The sequence below is a fragment of the Somniosus microcephalus genome, chromosome 4 (genome assembly GCF_052327205.1).
Source record: "Somniosus microcephalus isolate GS21.2 chromosome 4, FLI_Smic_1.0, whole genome shotgun sequence".
Classification (NCBI taxonomy): domain Eukaryota; kingdom Metazoa; phylum Chordata; class Chondrichthyes; order Squaliformes; family Somniosidae; genus Somniosus; species Somniosus microcephalus.
Genome location: NC_140990.1, coordinates 25,301,727 through 25,320,427, shown reverse-complemented (window position 1 = coordinate 25,320,427; position 18,701 = coordinate 25,301,727). Strand labels below are relative to the sequence as shown.

At 45.3% G+C, this 18,701-nt stretch overlaps 1 pseudogene; it reads right to left on the bottom strand.

Moving 5' to 3' along the window:
- Positions 1-13,274: 13,274 nt before the first annotated feature.
- LOC147118434 (uncharacterized) overlaps positions 13,275-18,701 on the bottom strand; it is a 292,846-nt pseudogene continuing 287,419 nt past the window's right edge.

Here is an 18,701-nt window from a genome sequence, read left to right as displayed (position 1 = left end):
GAACACAACGATGCAGCAAATTAGACGAATGCCTCCTTTAGCACGAATAAAATGGAGAGTGACTGGCAGGTTTGAGTAGAATGAGATGGTGCGAACACCATGAGGTAAATCATAATGTGTCTGAAGAATTTCCTGATTTCAGTCCTAAGCTGACTACTTAGTAGTTTAAACCTGCGTCCCCTGGTTCTACTTCCACGGTTTAATTTAAAGTAATATTCAGAGTTAACTTTTTTATACACTTCGCGATCTTAACAACCACTTGGTGTAATTGCAGTCTGGAACAGCGCTACTGTCCAACTATCTCATCATTCAGCTCTTAACTTAATCATAACAAACCCGTGACTGAGCAGTGAATCACTCGCAGACGCCGCAGCCGGAATTCACAGGGGCTGAGTTTTCTCGCCATGGGATGGATACTTTCAAACAAAGGAGGAAGGGATCATTGGGAGAGGAAGTTAAGAGAGGGAGACTGTGTATTCATATCTCTGCCGGTCTATCTACTTAGTTATCTATTCACCTGTTTATTTATCCAGCGTTTAATTTTCATAGTTTGGTTCTGTTGTATTATCACAATCCAGGTTCCAGATCTGATTCAGTGAGAGGAGGTGATAGTCCTTTGCTGGTTTCTGTGTGGACTGACTGCGCCCCTGTAACAGTGTGGGGTTCAGAGCACAGAAATACACGGCAGAGTCAGAGACAAGAGCCCCGGAGACATTTAAAGGAACCGTTTTCTTGTCTTGGTCCAAATCAGCAGAGAACCGGTCCCGGAAATCTGGAGACCTATCCCACTGACCCTTGCCATATCTCTTCAGTAAATATCTCGGAGCTTCCCCGGGGTATTGGATGTACCAGAAGAGGTAAGGACGGGGATCGGATGTGGAGTAACTGCAGTTCAGTATTATTATCTGTCCTTCTTTAACCTTTATCTCCGACGGATCCTGGGACACTGAGTCTTTGCCACTCGTTCCTACAACAAAATAAAGAATGTGACAAAAGTCTGGGAGTGAATATAACCCATAGAACACACACTGATCCTGTAAACATAGACTCACCGGGCAGCATAACCATTATTATCAGTAAGGAACATGGGGAGCACATGGTATTTGGTTAGAGTTCGACAGAAAATAGCAGGATGTTTTGAACAGTTGTAGTCTGATACTAAACAGTAAACTCAAATCAGAGGCAGGCTTCACTTATTTGGAAACCGAGGGGCGTTTCTCTGGGCCCGGATTGGCTGGTCACACAGAACTGACGTCAGCTGTGGACCAATCAGTGTTAGTTGAGTACCAATTACTCCTGGTACTCAGCAAACTCTACCCTTTCCTGTCAGTGTCAGTGTGTCTTTTTCCCTGTCTCACTCTCTTGCCCTGTGTCTCTTTGTCAGTCTTTCTGTCTCTTTCTCGCTTTGTCTCTCTTTCTGTGGAACTCAATGTCTCTATAGATAGATGGATCTCACTCTAATTAAGGTGAAAAGTAAAATAATTCCAAATTAGTCTCAAGCCCTGCTATTAAATAATACCCCAATCCATTAACATCATTAATAGATACAGTCTAAAGCCACGCGGGCATAATAATAGTCACACCGGGATGTGATAACACTCAGGCTCAGCTTGTAGCAATAAAGTGCTGATTTCATTCAGTCACTATGTTTTACCACTGGAATCCCAGACGTTTTGAAGTGTGACGCCCCCGAGGCCGACTCTGAGATTAGATCGCTTTTGAAAGATGTCACTTGGCAGATATGCACCATATGCAGGACATTTACTCTTACAGATTGATCCAGTTATTCATCCCAGAGATCTGCATGTCTGAACTAACAGGGGGCTGGAAATGTCTGAATTGGACGCTGCATTGAAATGATAGCGAAACGTCATTTATCCCAACACTGACAGCAATGAATGTAACGAGAGAAAACCGCTCGGGTCAGGCAGTGTATTTTCACATTTATTTCATGGACATACGCTCTGGGATTCAATCCCTGGTATTTTCCCGGAGCCCACCCTTGTTGCCGACCTGTGTCATGTTTTTATATGAGGGCTGAGGGAACGTTATTCACTGTGGCTCTCAGGGCACAGTAATACACGGCACTGTCTGCGATATTCAAGCCTTTCATGGATAACTGAAAAGTGTTTACATTCCCACTGAAGTGTTCAAAGCCCGGAGCCGTCTCGTTATTCCCATAACTATCGGCACTGAGCAGATACTGAGGGGCTTGGTGGGGAATCTGGCGATACCAGAAGAGGTCATAGTTTGTAGCTGAACCGGATACAGAGTAACTGCAGGTTATTGTTGAATCTGCACCCTCTTAAGGGAATTAGGGGTCACGGGGAGCGGGCAGGGAAGTGGACGCGAGTCTAGGTTCGGATCAGCCATGATCCTATTGAGTGGCGTAGCAGGCCCGAGGGGCCGTATGGCCTAGTCCTGCTCCTACTTCTTATGTTCTTATGTTCTGATCCGACTCCTTGTTCTGACTGGGGCACTTAGTCTCCGTTACTCGTCTCTGAAAATAAACAGTGGACACACACCGGGTTAGACGGAATAACAGAAAGAGAACAATCACCCTGAGATGTAGATGGGGATTGGAGAATGTTATAGGATGGTTCCAATATCACCGACCTGTGATCAGGACAATAACCAGAGTCAGGCAGAGTTTCACCTCCATGGTTCCAGTCTGAACTCCAGAAAAAAGAGATTGTGATCATTGCCTATACCGGGTCTGGAATGGGATGAACTGAAACAGCGCAGGGGTCTCGTTAGATTGGTTTGGATTTCTTCTCCCGCCCCTTTTGTATAGCTCTAAACAGCCACTTCCTTTATGTTGGGATCATCATCTTTATAAAGTGATCACAGAGCGCCCTCCTGTGGTTAGTACAAGCATGGTATAGCGCATTCGCAAAAAGGACAAATAGATATATATATACACATACACACATGCACAGACAGCCACACACATACACACACAGACACCCATACACATATAGACACACAAACACACACATAAATACACACACACCCTTCATATACACACTCACACACGCACAGACAGCATATACATAGAGACACAGACGCCCACACACATATACACACGACATGAACCGAGATGCAGACAACTAGTTGATATCTTGTGGAGGATACTTATGTATATTCTGCTGTGTTGTTTAAGATGAAAGATCCTTAACAAATGATCAGAATGCGCCCTCCTGTCTCCTGTACAAGCCTCACATAGAGCATTGTAAACATAAACACAGAGAATCACACATACCGACGCACAGGCAAACATGCACAGATAAACAGAGACAGACAGATAAACACACAGGCACAAGCACTTAACCACACATACAGACACATCCATTCACACTCAAAAATACAGACTGAAAAACACAGACGAAAAGGTTCGAGTTTAAACTCCGAGATTGTGACATTGCCACAACATCGTGCCAGATTTTAATTTCTATCAAATGGAACATCTTCCATCAACAAGAAAACCCTAAAATCGAATGAGCGTCGGTTTCAAAACAGCGTTAAAATGAGAATCTTTTTGAAGAATAAGCTTCAGTCCGAAGGTTTTCCCCCTTTCCGAGCAGTTCCTGGATGTGTCCAGAATATTGTGTGTGAGGCCGGTAACAGTCAGACAGAATCTTTACCCATTCCCGGGATTGGATGATCAGATGTCCGGGAGCCTGTGTGCCGGGGCCGCGGGCAGTGATGATGAACACAGACAGCGACAATGATCAGCGGCAGCTCATTGAAACCAGGCTCTTGGTTTGATTCAGGAAATGACGGCGGACTCTGTGCTGACAGAAACACTTCAAATTCTGCCCTTCAGTCGGGAAGCTGCAACTGAGAGGAGGCACCGGGTGAAGTGTGGGCTTTTCGTTGTTTGGGGCTTAACAACGTTGTTGTTAGGTTGGTTTATTTATTTACACAGCTGCGTCTGTTTGTCCATTCCACTATTGACACAACTGTCTGCTCGTCAGCGACCTCTAGGTCTGCCTCGTTCTCTCTCTCTCTCTGTCTCTCAGTCCCTCTGTCTCTCTCTCTCTGTTTGTCTCGCTCTCTCTCTCTCTCTGTCGCCCCCCCTTCTTCTATTCATCGATCTCTATGTCTATCCATCTGTCTGTCTAATTGTTTGTCTGTCTGCCTGCCTGTCTCGCTCTCTGTCTGTCTGTCTCTGTCCGTCTCTCTGACTGTCTGTCTACCTGTCTATCTGCCTGCTTTCCTGTTGGTCCCTCTGTATCTGTCTGTCCCTCTGCCTATCTTTCTGCCTTTCTATATGCCTCTCAGTCTGTCTGTCTGTTTATCAACCTGTCCATCTATCTTTATCTAACCATTAAACCGATTCTGTCTCTTTCTGTCTCTTTGTTTCCCTGTGTATTCACAGAGAGATAGACAGATATAAAGAATAAGAAACGTGTGATCTGTGCTTATCTCTGTTTCCATGGGTAGCCAGGAATGTTTTCTGCAGGTCTGAGTTCTGGAGACTCCGTTGATCAGTGGCCAACAGAAGCCCAATATCCGGAAGGAACCTCGATGAGCATTAATTGCAACTATTCAACCTCCGAACACAGCTATTACATCGAGCTTTATCGTCAGAGCCAGAACAAGGCTCCAACTTTTGTAATTCAGGCCCATTCCTTTGGAAAGGACGAAGTTAAAGGCCGTTTCGCTGTTATTCTGGAAAAGTCTAAAACTGCTAAGCTGACTGAGCTGCAGCTCGCTGACAGCGCCGTGTATTACTGTGCACTGATCCCCACAGTGAGAAGGGCCTCGGGACACTTCATTCTGTAACCGGCTTCTGTGAGATCAGCTCAAAGGAGATACTTTAAACCCGGCCACCAGGTGGCGCTGACAGAGCGCCGATTCACACATGTTACATTAACCAATTCTGACTGACATTTCTCAACATAAATTAACGTGAAATTGCTTTTGAGCTCACATTTATGCTCATAATGTTTTACATTCATTTACACTTTCATAATTTCAGAAGTTAGTTAAGTGTAAACGGGATGTGCATCTCCAGGACATTGGGATCAGTTGCCATTTTGTTCTACTTCTTTCCGCTAGTTTCAGCCTCTGGTTTTAACCTATCTCGCTGCCGAAGATTTTGTTAACTATTGAGTAATATAATAATTCTGCAATTCCTATCGCGAGCCTGCTTGCCCGAATTTGTAACGAATGTGAAAATAACGCAGCCCTTACAGAGAGACAGAGTTCTATAATTTCCGAAGATTATTGAGTTCAGTTCCTCACAGGTGGATCCCAGCTGTGACAACACCGCCCACGGCAACCCCGCCCACAGCTGCCGTTTGCTGCTCTCACTCTGACCCGCCTTGCCTGTCCTGTGTTATTGGAGAGATTGCTGCCGCAGTTCCCTTTTTGACATTGGTTGGATCAGCAGTGCAGTGGGGCGGGGATCTGTATTTCTGCTCCGACAGAGGATTTCCCGGCCTGCAGAGTTACAGACTCAGGGAGCATCATGTGGGACCGTCTGGCACCGCTCCTCATCATTATATCATTTGTCAGTAAGGATTTCCTTCCTAATGAAAACCCATTTCCCGCCTGACTGCTTTAACCCAGATGGTATTATTGGAAAAATTGCGAAGATGACGATTACGATTATTTTATGTTAGAATTAAGCCCGCACAACAACCCACACTGTGAGTTTCAGTTAGTTTCACCAGAGGGCGCTCTCACCCCGATAAACAGAGGAGACAATTCCGCCTCCACAGTGAGAGTCACAGGAAGATTCTAAATGAGGGACAAAACACAACACTCAGCAACAACAGGAGAGGTCCAATGGCGCCATTATATTAGTTGGTCATTTATGATAAAAATATATACTTTGCAACTGCATCTGTGCCGCCTTAACGAACGTCTTTCTTCCAATGCCCTTTCCATGCTTCCCTGTCTCTTCTCATCCCCTGTCTCCACGCTTTACCCATAATCGTATGAATTTCCTTTTTCCAGTCTTTAGTTTAACGATGTAAAGTCTTTGTTTCTTTTAGGGATATCCATTCAAATCAGCTTCAACCCAGCTTCCCAAAAACAGAAACTGCATACAGGTTAGTGAGTAAACATACAATTTCTCAAACAAACACAAAAGCAAAATACTGCGGAAATATGAAATAAAAACAGAAAATGCTGGAAATACTCAGCAGGTCAGGCAGCATCTGCAGAGAGAGAAACAGAGTTAACGTTTCAGGTCGATGACCCTTCGTCAGAATTGGAAAAAGTTAGAGATGTAACTAATTCTTAAGCAAGTATAAGGGCAGGGAAAGGGAACAGGGGAGGGAAGAACAAAAGGGAAGGTCTGTGATAGGATGGAAGGCAGGAGAGATTGACTGACAAAAGTGACGACTGTGCAAGGCAAAAGGAGATGGAAATTCGACAATTTAAGAAAGAATATATGACTCGAGATAAGGTGTTAATGGCAATGGCAGAGTCATGTGAGAGAAAATATTTTTTTAAAAAGGGGCCGAAGCTATAGTGTGAAATTGTTGAACTCGATGTTGAGTCCAGAAGGCTGTAAAGTGCCTAATCGAAAGATGAGGTGCTGTTCCTCGAGCTTACTTTGAGCTCCGTTGGAACAATGTAAGAGGTCGAGGATGGAGAGACCAGAGTGGGAGTGGAGTGGAGAATTAAAGTGAGAGGCAACCGGAAGCTCGGGGTCATGCTTGCGGGCTGATAGGAGGTGTTGCACAAAGCGGTCGCCCAATCTGCGTTTGGTCTCCCCATTGTAGAGGAGACCACATCGTGAGCAGCGAATACAGTATACTAAATGATAAGAAGTACAATTAAATCACTTTTTCACCTGGAAGGGGTGTTTGGGGCCCTGGACAGTGGGAAGCGGGGGAGGTAAAAGTGCCACTGTTGCATTTACTGCACGTGCACGGGAAAGTGCCGTGGGAAGGGGAAGGGGTATTGGGGTGATTGAGGAGTGGACCGGGATGTCGTGGAGGGAGTGGGCCCTTCGGAATGCTGAAAGGGGAGGGGAGGAGAAGATGCGTTTGGTGGTAGGATCACACGGGAGGTGGTGGAAATGGTGGAGGATGATCCATTGAATGTAAAGGCTGGTGTGGTGAAAGGTGAGGACAAGAGGAACCCTAACGTGGTTCTGGGAGCATGGCGAAGGGGCGAGAGCAGGAGTACGGGGAATCAAATGGACACAGTGAAGGGCCGTGTCAACCACGGTAGATGGAAATCCTCAGTTGAGCGAAAAGGAAGACATATAGGAAACAATTGTATGGAAGATGGCATCGTCAGGGCAGATGCGGTGGAGATGGAGAAACTGGGAGAATGGAACAATTCACTATAAGCCCACTGACTTCCACAGCTACATGGACTGTGCTTCCTCCCACCCTGCCTCCTGTAAGGACTCTATTCCATTCCATGTCTTCCTTTTCCCTCAACCGAGGATTCCCCTCTACCGTGGTTGACTTGGCCCCTGACCGTGTCCATTCTATTTCCCGCACTTCTGCCCTCAACCTTTCCCCTCCCTCCCAGAATGATGATAGAGTTCCCCTTGTCCTTACCTTTCACCCCACCAGCCTTCACATTCAATGGATTACCCTCCGCCATTTCGGCTACCTCCAGCGTGATCCCACCACCAAACACATCTTCCCCTCAACTCCCATTTCAGCATTCTGAAGGGACCGGTCCCTCCGAGATAACCTAGTCCACTCCTCCATCACCCCAGCACCCCTTCCCCTTCGCCCGGCACCTTCCCGTGCAAGTGCAGGAGATGCAACACCTGCCCCTATACCTCCCCCCTTCCCACTGTCCAGGGCCCCAAACACCCCTTCCAGGTGGAACAGCGATTTACTTGTACTTCTTGCAATTTAGTATACTGTATTCGCTGCTCACGAAGCGGTCTCCTCTACATTGGGGAGACCAAACGCAGATTGGGTGACTGCTTTGCGGAACACCTCCATTCAGTCCGTAAGGGTGACCTTACCCCCAATCCCATGTGCTTTAACTTAGGGTTAGGGTTAGGGTTAGGGTTAGGGCTAGCCTCTTATGCGGGACCTTATCTAAAGCCTTCTGAAAGTCCAAATGCACCACATCCACTGGTTCTCCCTTATCTATTCTAACAGCTACATCCTCAAATAATTCCAGTAGATTAGTCAAGCATGATTTACCTTTTGTAAACCTATGTTGACTTTGTCCGATCCTGGCACTGTTTTCCAAGTGCTCTGCTATTACTTCTTTTATAATGGGCGCTAGCATTTTCCCCACTACCGATGTTAGGCTTACCCATATTCCCCGTAGTTCTGTACCACCATTTTTAAATAGTGGGTTTACATTAGCTACCCTCCAATCCATGGGAACTGTTCCAGAGTCTATAGAACTTTGGAAGATGACCAGCAGTGCATCTACTATTTCTAGGGTCACTTACTTAAGTACCCTAGGATGTAGATTATCAGGCCCTGTGGATTTATTGGCCTTCAATCCCGTCAATTTTCTTAAAACCATTTCCCTACAAATACTGATATCATTCAATTCCTCCCTCTCATTAGACCCTATGTTCCCTGACATCTCTGGGAGTTTATTTGTGTCTTCCTTTGTGAAGACAGAACCAAAGTATGTATTTAATTGGTCTGCCATGTCTTTGTTCCCCATTGTAAATTCCTCTGATTCTGGCTGCAAGGGACCTACGCTTGACTTTACCAATCTTTTTCTCTTCACATATCTATAGGAGCTTTTACAGTCAGTTTTTATGTTCCATGCAAGCTTATTCTCATACTCTATTTACCCCTCTTAATTAATCCCGTTGTCCTCCTTTGCTGAGTCCTAAACGGCTCCCAATCCTCAGGTTTGCTGCTTTTTCTGGCCAATTTATATATCCTCTCCTTGGATCTTATGCTATCCCTAATTTCCCTTGTTAGCCAAAGTTGAGTCACCTTTTTTGTTTTATTTTTTATGCCAAACAGGGATGAAAAAATTCTGTAGTTCATCCATGCGATCTTAAAATGTTTGCCACTGCCTATTCATCATCAACCCTTTAAGTAACATTCCCCAATACATTCTAGCCTACTCGTGCCTCATGCCTTCGTAGTTTCCTTTATTTAAATTCAGTACCCAAGTCTCTGAATCAACTACTTCAATCTCCATCTTAATGAAGAATTCTATCATATTTTGATTGCTCCTCCCCAAGGGAACTCGCACAACAAGATTGCTAATTAATCCTTTCTCATTACATAATACCCAATCTAAGATGGCCTGATGTCTAGTTGGTTCCTCGACATAATGGTCCAGGAAACCATCCTGTATACACTCTAGGAATTCCTCTTCCACAGTATTGCTACTAATTTGGTTAGATCTATCTATATGTAGATTAAAGTCACCCATGATAACTGCTGTGCTGTTATTGCACACATCTCTATTTTTCCATTTAATGCCATCCCCAACCTCAGCATAAATGTTTGGGGGTCTGTATACAACTCCCACTAACGTTTTCTGACCCTTGGTATTTCTCAGCTCTACCCATACTGATTCCACATCATCAGAGCTAATATCCTTCCTTACTATTGTGTTAATCTCCTCTTTAACCAGCAATGCTACCCCACCGACTTTTCCTTTTTTCCTGTCATTCCTGAATATTGAATACCCCTGGAGGTTGAATTCCCAGCCTTGGTCACCCTGGAGCCATGTCGCCATAATCCCAATTGTATCATATCCATTTACATCTACTTGCACAGCTAATTCGTCCACCTTATTACGAATGTTCCTCGCATTAAGACACAAAGCCTTCAGGCTTGTTTTTTTTAACACTCTTAGACATTTTAGAATAATTGTTTAATGTGGCCATGTTTGATTTACACCCTTGAATTATCTGACTTCCACTTTTGCTTTTTTCCTTCCTGTCTTTTGCATCTATCCTTGCTTTCCTTTCCTCTGTCTCCCTGCAAAGGATCCCAGCCCCCTGCCATTTTATTTTAAACCCTCCCCAACAGTACTAGCAAACACTCCCCCTTAGGACATTGGTCCCGGCCCTGCCCAGGTGCAAACCGTTCAGTTTGTACTGGTCCCACCTCCCCCAGAACCGGTTCCAATGTCCCAGGAATTTGAATCCCTCCCCCTTGCACCATTCTTCTAGCCACGTATTCATCTAAAATATCCTTCTATTTCTGCTCTGACTAGCACGTGGCACTGGTAGCAATCCTGAGATTACTACCTTTGAGGTTCTATTTTTTAATTTTCCTCCTAACTCCCGATATTCAGCTCTTAGGACCTCATTCCGCTTTTTACCTATGTCGTTGGTACCTATATGCACCACGACAACTGGCTGTTCACCCTCCCCCTCCAGAATGCCCTGCAGCTGCTCCGAGACATCCTTGACCCTTGCACCAGGGAGGCAACATACCAGCCTGCAGTCTCAGTTGCGGCTGCAGAAAAGCCTATCTATTCCCCTTACAATAGAATCCCCTATCACTATAGCTCTCCTGTTCTTTTTCCTCCCGTCCCGTGCAGCAGAACCACCCATGGTGCCAGGAAGTTGGTTGCTGCTGCCTTCCCTCGATAAACCGTCCTCCCCAACAATATCAAAAGTGGTATATCTGTTTGAGAGGGGGATGGCCTCATCCTAGAGGCTCTCAAGCCTCTACCCCCGCCTCCGCTGCTCCCGGGCAATTTAAGCAGATGTGTGGTAAATTACATAAAAACGCAAATGTGCCGCCCCTCCATTCTCTCTCATTGCAAATCCAAAATCTGAAGATTATGGATCAGTAAATAAATCATTACAGACGCAAAGAAATGAGCAGATAGAAATTAAATAGCATTCCAATGCGATTCACAGAAGGGGTCAGTGCTCGAAACGGTGTTTAAATTACAGGGAGTGTTTATTATTTAAGTCTGGTCAATTGTTTGTTCAGCAACAACAGACGTCATTGTTCTAATATCATGGCTCTATAAATAACTCCTTCTAAAAACATCGATACGTAGAAGATAGGAGCAGGAGTAGGCCATTCAGCCCCTCGAGCCTGCTCTGCCATTCAATGCAATCATGGCTGTTCATCCAAATTCAGTAACCGGTCCCTGCTTTCTCCCCATACCCCTTGATCCCTTTAGCCTTAAGAAATATATGCAACTCCTTCTTGAATATATTTAATGAACTGGCCTCCACCACCTTCTGTGGTAAAGAGTTCCACAGATTCACCACTCTCTGGGTGAAGAAATTCCTCCTCATTTCTGTCCTAAATGGCCTACTCTTTATCCTTAGACTGTGTCCCCTGGTTCTGGACTCCCCGACCATCGGGAACATCCTTCCTGCATCTAGTCTGTCCAGTCCTGTCAGAGTTTTATAAGTTTCAATGAGATCATCTCTCATTCTTCTAAACTCCAGCGAGTACAAGCCCAATCGACCCAATCTCTCCTCATACGTCATTCCTGCCATCCCAGGTATCATCCCGGTGAATCTTTGCTGAACTCCTTCCATAGCAAGAACATCCATAAGGCGATCAAAACTGCACGCAATAATCAAGATGTGGTCTCACCAAGGCCCTGTACAACTGCAGCAAGACATCCTTGTTCTTGTACTCGAACCCTCTTGCTACGAAGGCCAACATACCATTTGCCTTCTTAACCACCTGCTGCACTTGCATGCTTACCTTCAGCGACTGGTGCACCAGGACACCCAGGTCTCGTTGCACTTCCCCTTCTCCCAATCTATTGCCACTTAGATAATAATCTGCCTTCCTGTTTTTGCCACCAAAGTGGATAACCTCACACGTATCCACGTTATATTGCATCTGCCATGTTTCTGCCCAATCACCCAACATGTCCAAATCATCCTGGAGTTTCTCGACATCCTCTGCACAGCACACACGCCCACCCAGCTTTGTGTCATCTGCAAATTTGGAGATATTACATCCAATTCCCTTGTCTAGATCATTAATATATATTGTGAATCACTGGGGTCCAAGGACCGATCCCTGCGGTACCCCACTAGTCACTGCCTGCCACTCGGAAAAAGACCCGTTTATTCCAACTCTTTGCTTTCTGTCTGCCAACCAGTTCTCTATCCAAGTCAACACCTTGCCCCCACTCCCATGTGCCCTAACTTTACACGCCAGTCTCTTATGCAGGACCTTATCGAAGGCCTTCTGAAAGGCCAGATACACCACATCCACTGGTTCTCCCTTATCTATTTTACCAGTTACATCCTCAAAACATTCCAGTAGATTAGTCAAGCACGATTTACCTTTTGTGAATCCATGTTGACTTTGTCCAATCCTGTCACTGTTTTCCAAGTGCTCTGCTATTACATCTTTTATAATGGACTCTAGCATTTTCCCCACCACTGAAGTCAGGCTTACCGGTCTGTCATTCCCCGTTTTCTCTCTACCACATTATTTGAATAGTGGGGTAACATTAGCTACCCTCCAATCCATGGCTACTGTTCCAGATTCCATCGAATGTTGGCAGATGATCAGCAATGCATCCATTATATCTAGGGCCACTTCCTTAAGTACCCTAGGATGTAGATTATCAGGCCCTGGGGATTTATCGGCCTTCAATCCCATCAATTTCCCTAACACCATTTACCTACAAATACTGATTTCTTTCAGTTCCACCCTTTCATCAGACCCTATGTTCCCCAGCATATCTGGGAGGTTATTTGTGTCCTCCTTTGTGAAGACAGAACCAAAATATGTATTTAGTTGGTCTGCCATTTCTTTCTTCCCCATTAAAAATTCCCCTGATTCTGACTGCAAGGGACCTACGGTTGACTTCACCAATCTTTTTCTCTTCACATATCTATAAAAGCTTTTACAGTCAGTTTTTATGTTCCCTGAAAGCTTACTCTCATATTCTATTTCCCCCCTATTAATTAATCCCTTTGTCCTCCTTTGTTGAATCCTAAACTGCTCCCAATCCTCAGGATTACTGCTTTTTCTGGCCAATTTAAATGTCCTCTCCTTGGATCTTATGCTATCCCTAATGTACCTTCTTAGCTACGGTTGAGGCAATTTTTTTGTTTTATTTTTATGCCAAACTGGCATACAGACGGGATCATTGTTAATTCATTAGTTCACTGATCCATGAGGGAAAGCTCACTGGAGTCGGTAAAACTAACGTAGTTTTAGAGAATGAATTGCCCCCGGAATAAATCAAACCCATTAACAATCCTGAGCTTTCCGTTCAGAATGAACAGGCATGGGTTTCATTCCTACCCCCGGTCTCTAAAAGCGGAACCATTCCCTTATAAACACATTGACTGTAGCCCAGCTCGGGGTTTTTCCGTTCACTGGTAGCCAGCTCACCACCTACCGGTCTCACAGCACCACTGAGGACACCAGGAAGTGAGGTGAGAGCATCCTGAGACAGGACAGCAGATTATTGAGGGCGGGGATTAGAACGGGTGTCTTCAAATATCCAACCCCCCTTTTAAAGATGCGGACAGCGACAATGCGGCTACTCAGCATCTGGGCTGTGTGGGGGGCATTTCTGACAGGTTATTGTGGAGCAAAAACATTTAATCTTTTCTCTCATTTCTAATATGGTTTGATTCTGAATTTGAAACATTCGCCGGTCTGATCTTTTCCTGTTTGAACATGTTTTTCAGATCTGAGTCTTGGAGATTCTGTCACTCAGCCGCTGTCCTCAGGAGTTAAGACAGAAGGAGAAGCGGTGACTTTAAGCTGTACCTATGATACTACACGGAGCTATTATTATTTATACTGGTACCGGCAACACCCAGACACACAGCCCGAGTTTATACTGAGCAAATACTCCGGCGGTTCTGAAGATAAAGCAGATTTTGCAAAAAACCATTTCTCTGTAGAGCTCAAGACCTCGACTAAATTCACCAGTTTAACCATCTCCGGGCTGCAGCTGACTGACGCTGCCGTGTATTACTGCGCCTTCTCTCTGGAACTCACAGTGATGGAAAACAGTCTCACCCTGTACAAAAACTGCCATTGGACTGTAGGGCGGATCACCTGTCTGTTGGGGTTGTGTGGAATCGCGGGCAGATGCAGCCACAATGAGCAGCGCGCTGTCAGGCGCTCAAACACACACCGAGAGGAAACCAAATTAACCTCGGATCAAACTGTCACCCAACTGTTTCCAGGAGCGGCCGAGAAAACAAACTGCAGAATCCAATCGGCCCGAAAGATCGATCCCAGAATGAACCGACCGGTTAAACTGTCCTTTCTGCTTCTGATCAGCTGTTTTCTCTTAAAGTCATGGATCAATGTTCAGATCAGCTCCGAGAAAGAGGTTGCTGACAGCGCCAGGAGCCTCCTGCTGGTCGCTCCGTTAATCGGACAGGATCTTGTTCCCATATTCTGCTGTGTGTGTTACTTCATCCCGTGTATTGATTCAAAACCGAATATATGTTGAGGTGCTCGGGAAATCCTCTAACAGGTAACTTTCTTTTAGTTTCACCTAAAGTCAGAAGCAACTTTCCAAACTTGAAAACAGAGGTTTTAGAAATACACAACCTAATGGGAGAGGACATGAAAGAGAAAATAGTTGAATGTTTCGGGAGACCTCTGGAGAAAATAAGAATTGCTGAACTACTTTCGCTATTCTTGCTGCTCCGGTCACTGGCTGCATCATTTAACTTCCGTGCATTAGTTAACCTGCAATAAACCTGACCAAGTGCTATTAGCCTGTAAGGAGAGCTCTGTCCATGTGACAGTTTCCCCTCGGGAGGCAGGAATAAATTGCAATTCAGTGGTTCAGTTGGTGAACACACTGTCAGTGATTTAAGCAGACATGAAGGACATAGCTTCCCACAATGCACAGCGGGCCAGAATAAGCTGCTCCATGAGAGCACACTTCGCACATGCACCACTCACCAAATCGTCGCTGTCTGCACCTTTATATCTGTCGCATATTTTCTCCGTTTTATTAAGAAAGGGTAACCGTTTCTTTTGTGAGAATTGAAGTCACACGTCGCACCGTACGTCACACAAATATGGCCGACGGCACGTCACTCAAACAAAGCCGATCATACGTCACACTGACATGCTAGCCACCGCATTGCCCGGCACTGGATGACGCCACAATCCTTTCAAAACGTCACAGCATTGTGATTGGTTGTTTTTCATATTAATTCAGGGTCAGAGGTCACGGATCTTCTCTAGCCTCCATTCAGCGGTAAAAAGCACCAGTAGATGTAGCCTCTGAACCCTGACCCCGGGGTTTGTCAGGGCGTCAGGGTATCAGACCGTCTGACCGGGGCGTCTTAAAGGGGCCCTGCACCACCGGAGAATCCTCGAGCCTGGGGATAGGACAGAGAGACGGCAGGCACAGCGATGGTGGCTGGAAGTATTTGTCGCTTAGAGGGAGAGAGATTGGGGCAGACGTAGAGCTTTTTTTTTACACCAACCTATCCATTCCCAAACTACCTGTTAATTCTCCGTTCCTTAAACCGACCTGATATTCAACCACAGGAGACCTCGCGCCTGAACTCCAGGAGTTCAGGGGAAAAGCAGCACCGCGACAGAAGGAAATTCCGGAAGATGTTCGATCTGACCAGAAACCTCTCGAGATGTTCTCGTGGCCAAGAGGCACCGAAAGAGTCCGAGGAGCCGGTGAAGGACGCGGAGCGAAAGTTTAGGGAAACAGAGAGCAGAAAGCTGAAGTTCACTGCGGGATCCCTGGGGTGATGTTCAGGGAGTTCACGTAGATGGTATCAGAGGCAATGGAGCATAGCAGGAAGAAAGGTCGTCAGGGATACAGGAGACAGAGAGTTAGGATTATTGGTCTGTGTAAACCATTTGGACTCGGGACTCATTTAAAGTGGTTAATCAAAAGCAAAAAAAAAATTCGATGGTGCCCTCCCCGAGAGGAGGGCTCCACTCACACACTTGGTCTGAACAAAACTGGAATGATATTCCATCATAATTTGATTTGTTCGTCTATCACACAACAAGGCTCCAAATACACCTGTGGACACTGAGTGATCCCTCATCTCTGTAGTGTATGTACCTTTAAGAGCCCCAGGTGTGCTGTGGTGCCAGTAATTGCCACTCGGGCTATATAAGCCTGTGTATTGTGTATATCCGTTAGAACCGCCCCCCCCAGACTTTGCTTAGTAAATACCTATGAACCAACTCCTGTCTTCAGTGTCTTTATCAACACACGGACACTACAGTGGCGACGAAGTCGAAACGGACTTACCTGCAATTCGGCACCATCTCAAGGACATCGATTCCTCGGGCGTCCAGAAGACTCAAGGAAGTGAGAGAAGCTGTGGTTTCACTAGCTGGCCAAGCTGGTGGCAGGTACTGCGCTAATCCTTCCTGGGCGTCAGGCTGGGGCTCCAGCGACTGGCTCTACAGCTGAGACAGGCAGCGAAGTCGGATGCAAGCAATAACGGACTGGGAGGGAGCACTCAGGAGACGGCCGGCGCGGCAAGCAGGTCAGCGTTCAGACCTGGAGAGAAACTCCGGCGGGAACGAGTCTCCAACAGTAAATAAAAATTAAAAAAAAGAACGGAAACCGCAGTAAACAGCGTTGTCATCGGCAGCAGCGGTGGGAAAGCGCGGGAAGCACCATATCTTTGCTGCAGAAAAGAAAAAAAGCGTGGGAAGCACCATATCTTTTCTGAAATGCCTAAGTCTGGCAATATTGATGCTTTTGATAGCAAAATAGAGGATTGGACCACATACGTGGAAAGAGTAGAGGTATATTGCACTGCAAATGGAATAGAAGATGAAAAAAAGCTTCAGTACTTCTGAACTTAATGGGCGCAAAGGCATACGAGCTGTTACGAAATTTAATCACTCCAGCCAAACCAAAGGACAAGAGTTTTAAAGAAATTGTTGATACCCTGCAGGAGCACTTAAACCCAACACCGCTGCTGATAGCGGAACGATTCAAGTTCTTCAAGAGAAATCAACATAAAAATGAAGCTGATTACCTAACCGAATTAAGAAAGCTATCAAAGTACTGCCAATTCGGGGCAGGACTATCAGATTATCTTCGAGACAAATTCGTTTGCGGTCTCTTAAGTGAAGGAACACAAAAAAGTCTGCTTTCTGAAAAAGATTTAACATTGGACAAAGCTTTCAGTATGGCTGTATCATACGAAGCAGCAGCCAGAGGAGCTGCAGAGATACAACAAAAGACACAGGACATCGGCATCCATGAAATTACACAGGGTTTCGAAAGATGTTATCGCTGCGGCAGATCCACCCATAACCAGAGGGACTGCTGGTTCAAGGACAAAGCATGCAGGCAATGCGGAAAGATTGGACACATTGCACGGGTATGCCAATCTGGACAAAATAAATCCACAGACAGAAAAAAAAAAATCAATAAAGAAAACTACAGGAAGGTACAAATGATGACGGACAGTAGCTCCGAAGACCAGAAGAGCGATAGCGACTTCGAAAACAAGAGACTAAGCTGTCTCAAACTACATAATGTACTTGCCAAGGATGATTACCAAACCATTTGGGTTACCCTCACGATAGCAGGGTCCCCAGTTAAAAAGGAGCTAGATACAGGATCAGCTCTAACCATAATAAATCGATGGGATTACGAGAGGCTATTTTCGCATATACCTCTAAAAGACACATCCATTATCTTAAAAACATATACGGGGCAGAAAGTATACCCCAAAGGAAAAATAAGGGTGCCTGTTGTATACAATGGCAAAGAAATACAAAAGTTGTAGTTATACATTCTACAAGATGGTGGTCCACCGTTGTTGGGACGTGAATGGATCAGAAAGATACGTTTAGACTGGCACTCCATTCAGGCACTGACGGTGACCAGTAAGAAAAAAAACAATGATGACATCATACCTGAATGATTAAAAAACATCTTGGCCAACGCCAAAGAAGTGTTTCAAGAGAAACTAGGAACCTTGAAAGGCATCACCGCCTCAATAAAAGTGGAAGATGCAGCAATTCCCAAATTTTTTAAGGCAAGACCGGTGCCATACGCAATACGCCCAGCAGTCGAGGCAGAGCTGGAGAATTTGGAAAAAGCAGGCGTATTATCCAAAATAGATTGGAGCGAGTGGGCAACACCCATCGTTCCGGTCATGAAAAAAGCATTGAATAAAGATAAATCTGAAGAACAGAGAAAAATTCGCATCTGTGGAGACTTCAAGGTGACTGTAAACCCGGTCCTTCACACAGTGCATTATCCTCTTCCGAGGATGGAAGATATTTTCGCCTCACTATCCGGAGGGAAATGTTTCACCAAAATTGACTTGGCACAGGCATATCTACAGATGGAGGTTGAGGAGGCCTCTAAAAGGTATCTCACGATAAACACACACAAAGGCCTGTACCAGTACAATCGACTGGTTTTTGGAGTAGCATCAGCTCCAGCTATCTGGCAAAGAGCTATGGAGCAAGTCCTGCAAGGGATTCCGGGGACTCAATGCTACTAGACGACATCCTTGTAACAGGAGAAAACGACAACGAGCACCTTGCCAATTTGCAGCAGGTGCTCACTAGGCTGAAAGAACGGGGCCTACGAGCGAATCGCCCCAAGTGCGAATTTTTCCAAAATCAGATATCATATTGTGGCCAAATAATTAATAATGAAGGGTTGCATAAGTCACCTGAAAAAATTGAAGCGGTCATAAAAGCCCCAGCACCCGAAATTGTTTCACAATTAAGGTCGTTCCTGGGATTAATAAATTACTATCATAAATTTTTACCGAACTTATCAACTCTTCTACACCCTCTTAATGAACTTCTACAAACAGAAGTGATTTGGAATTGGAACGA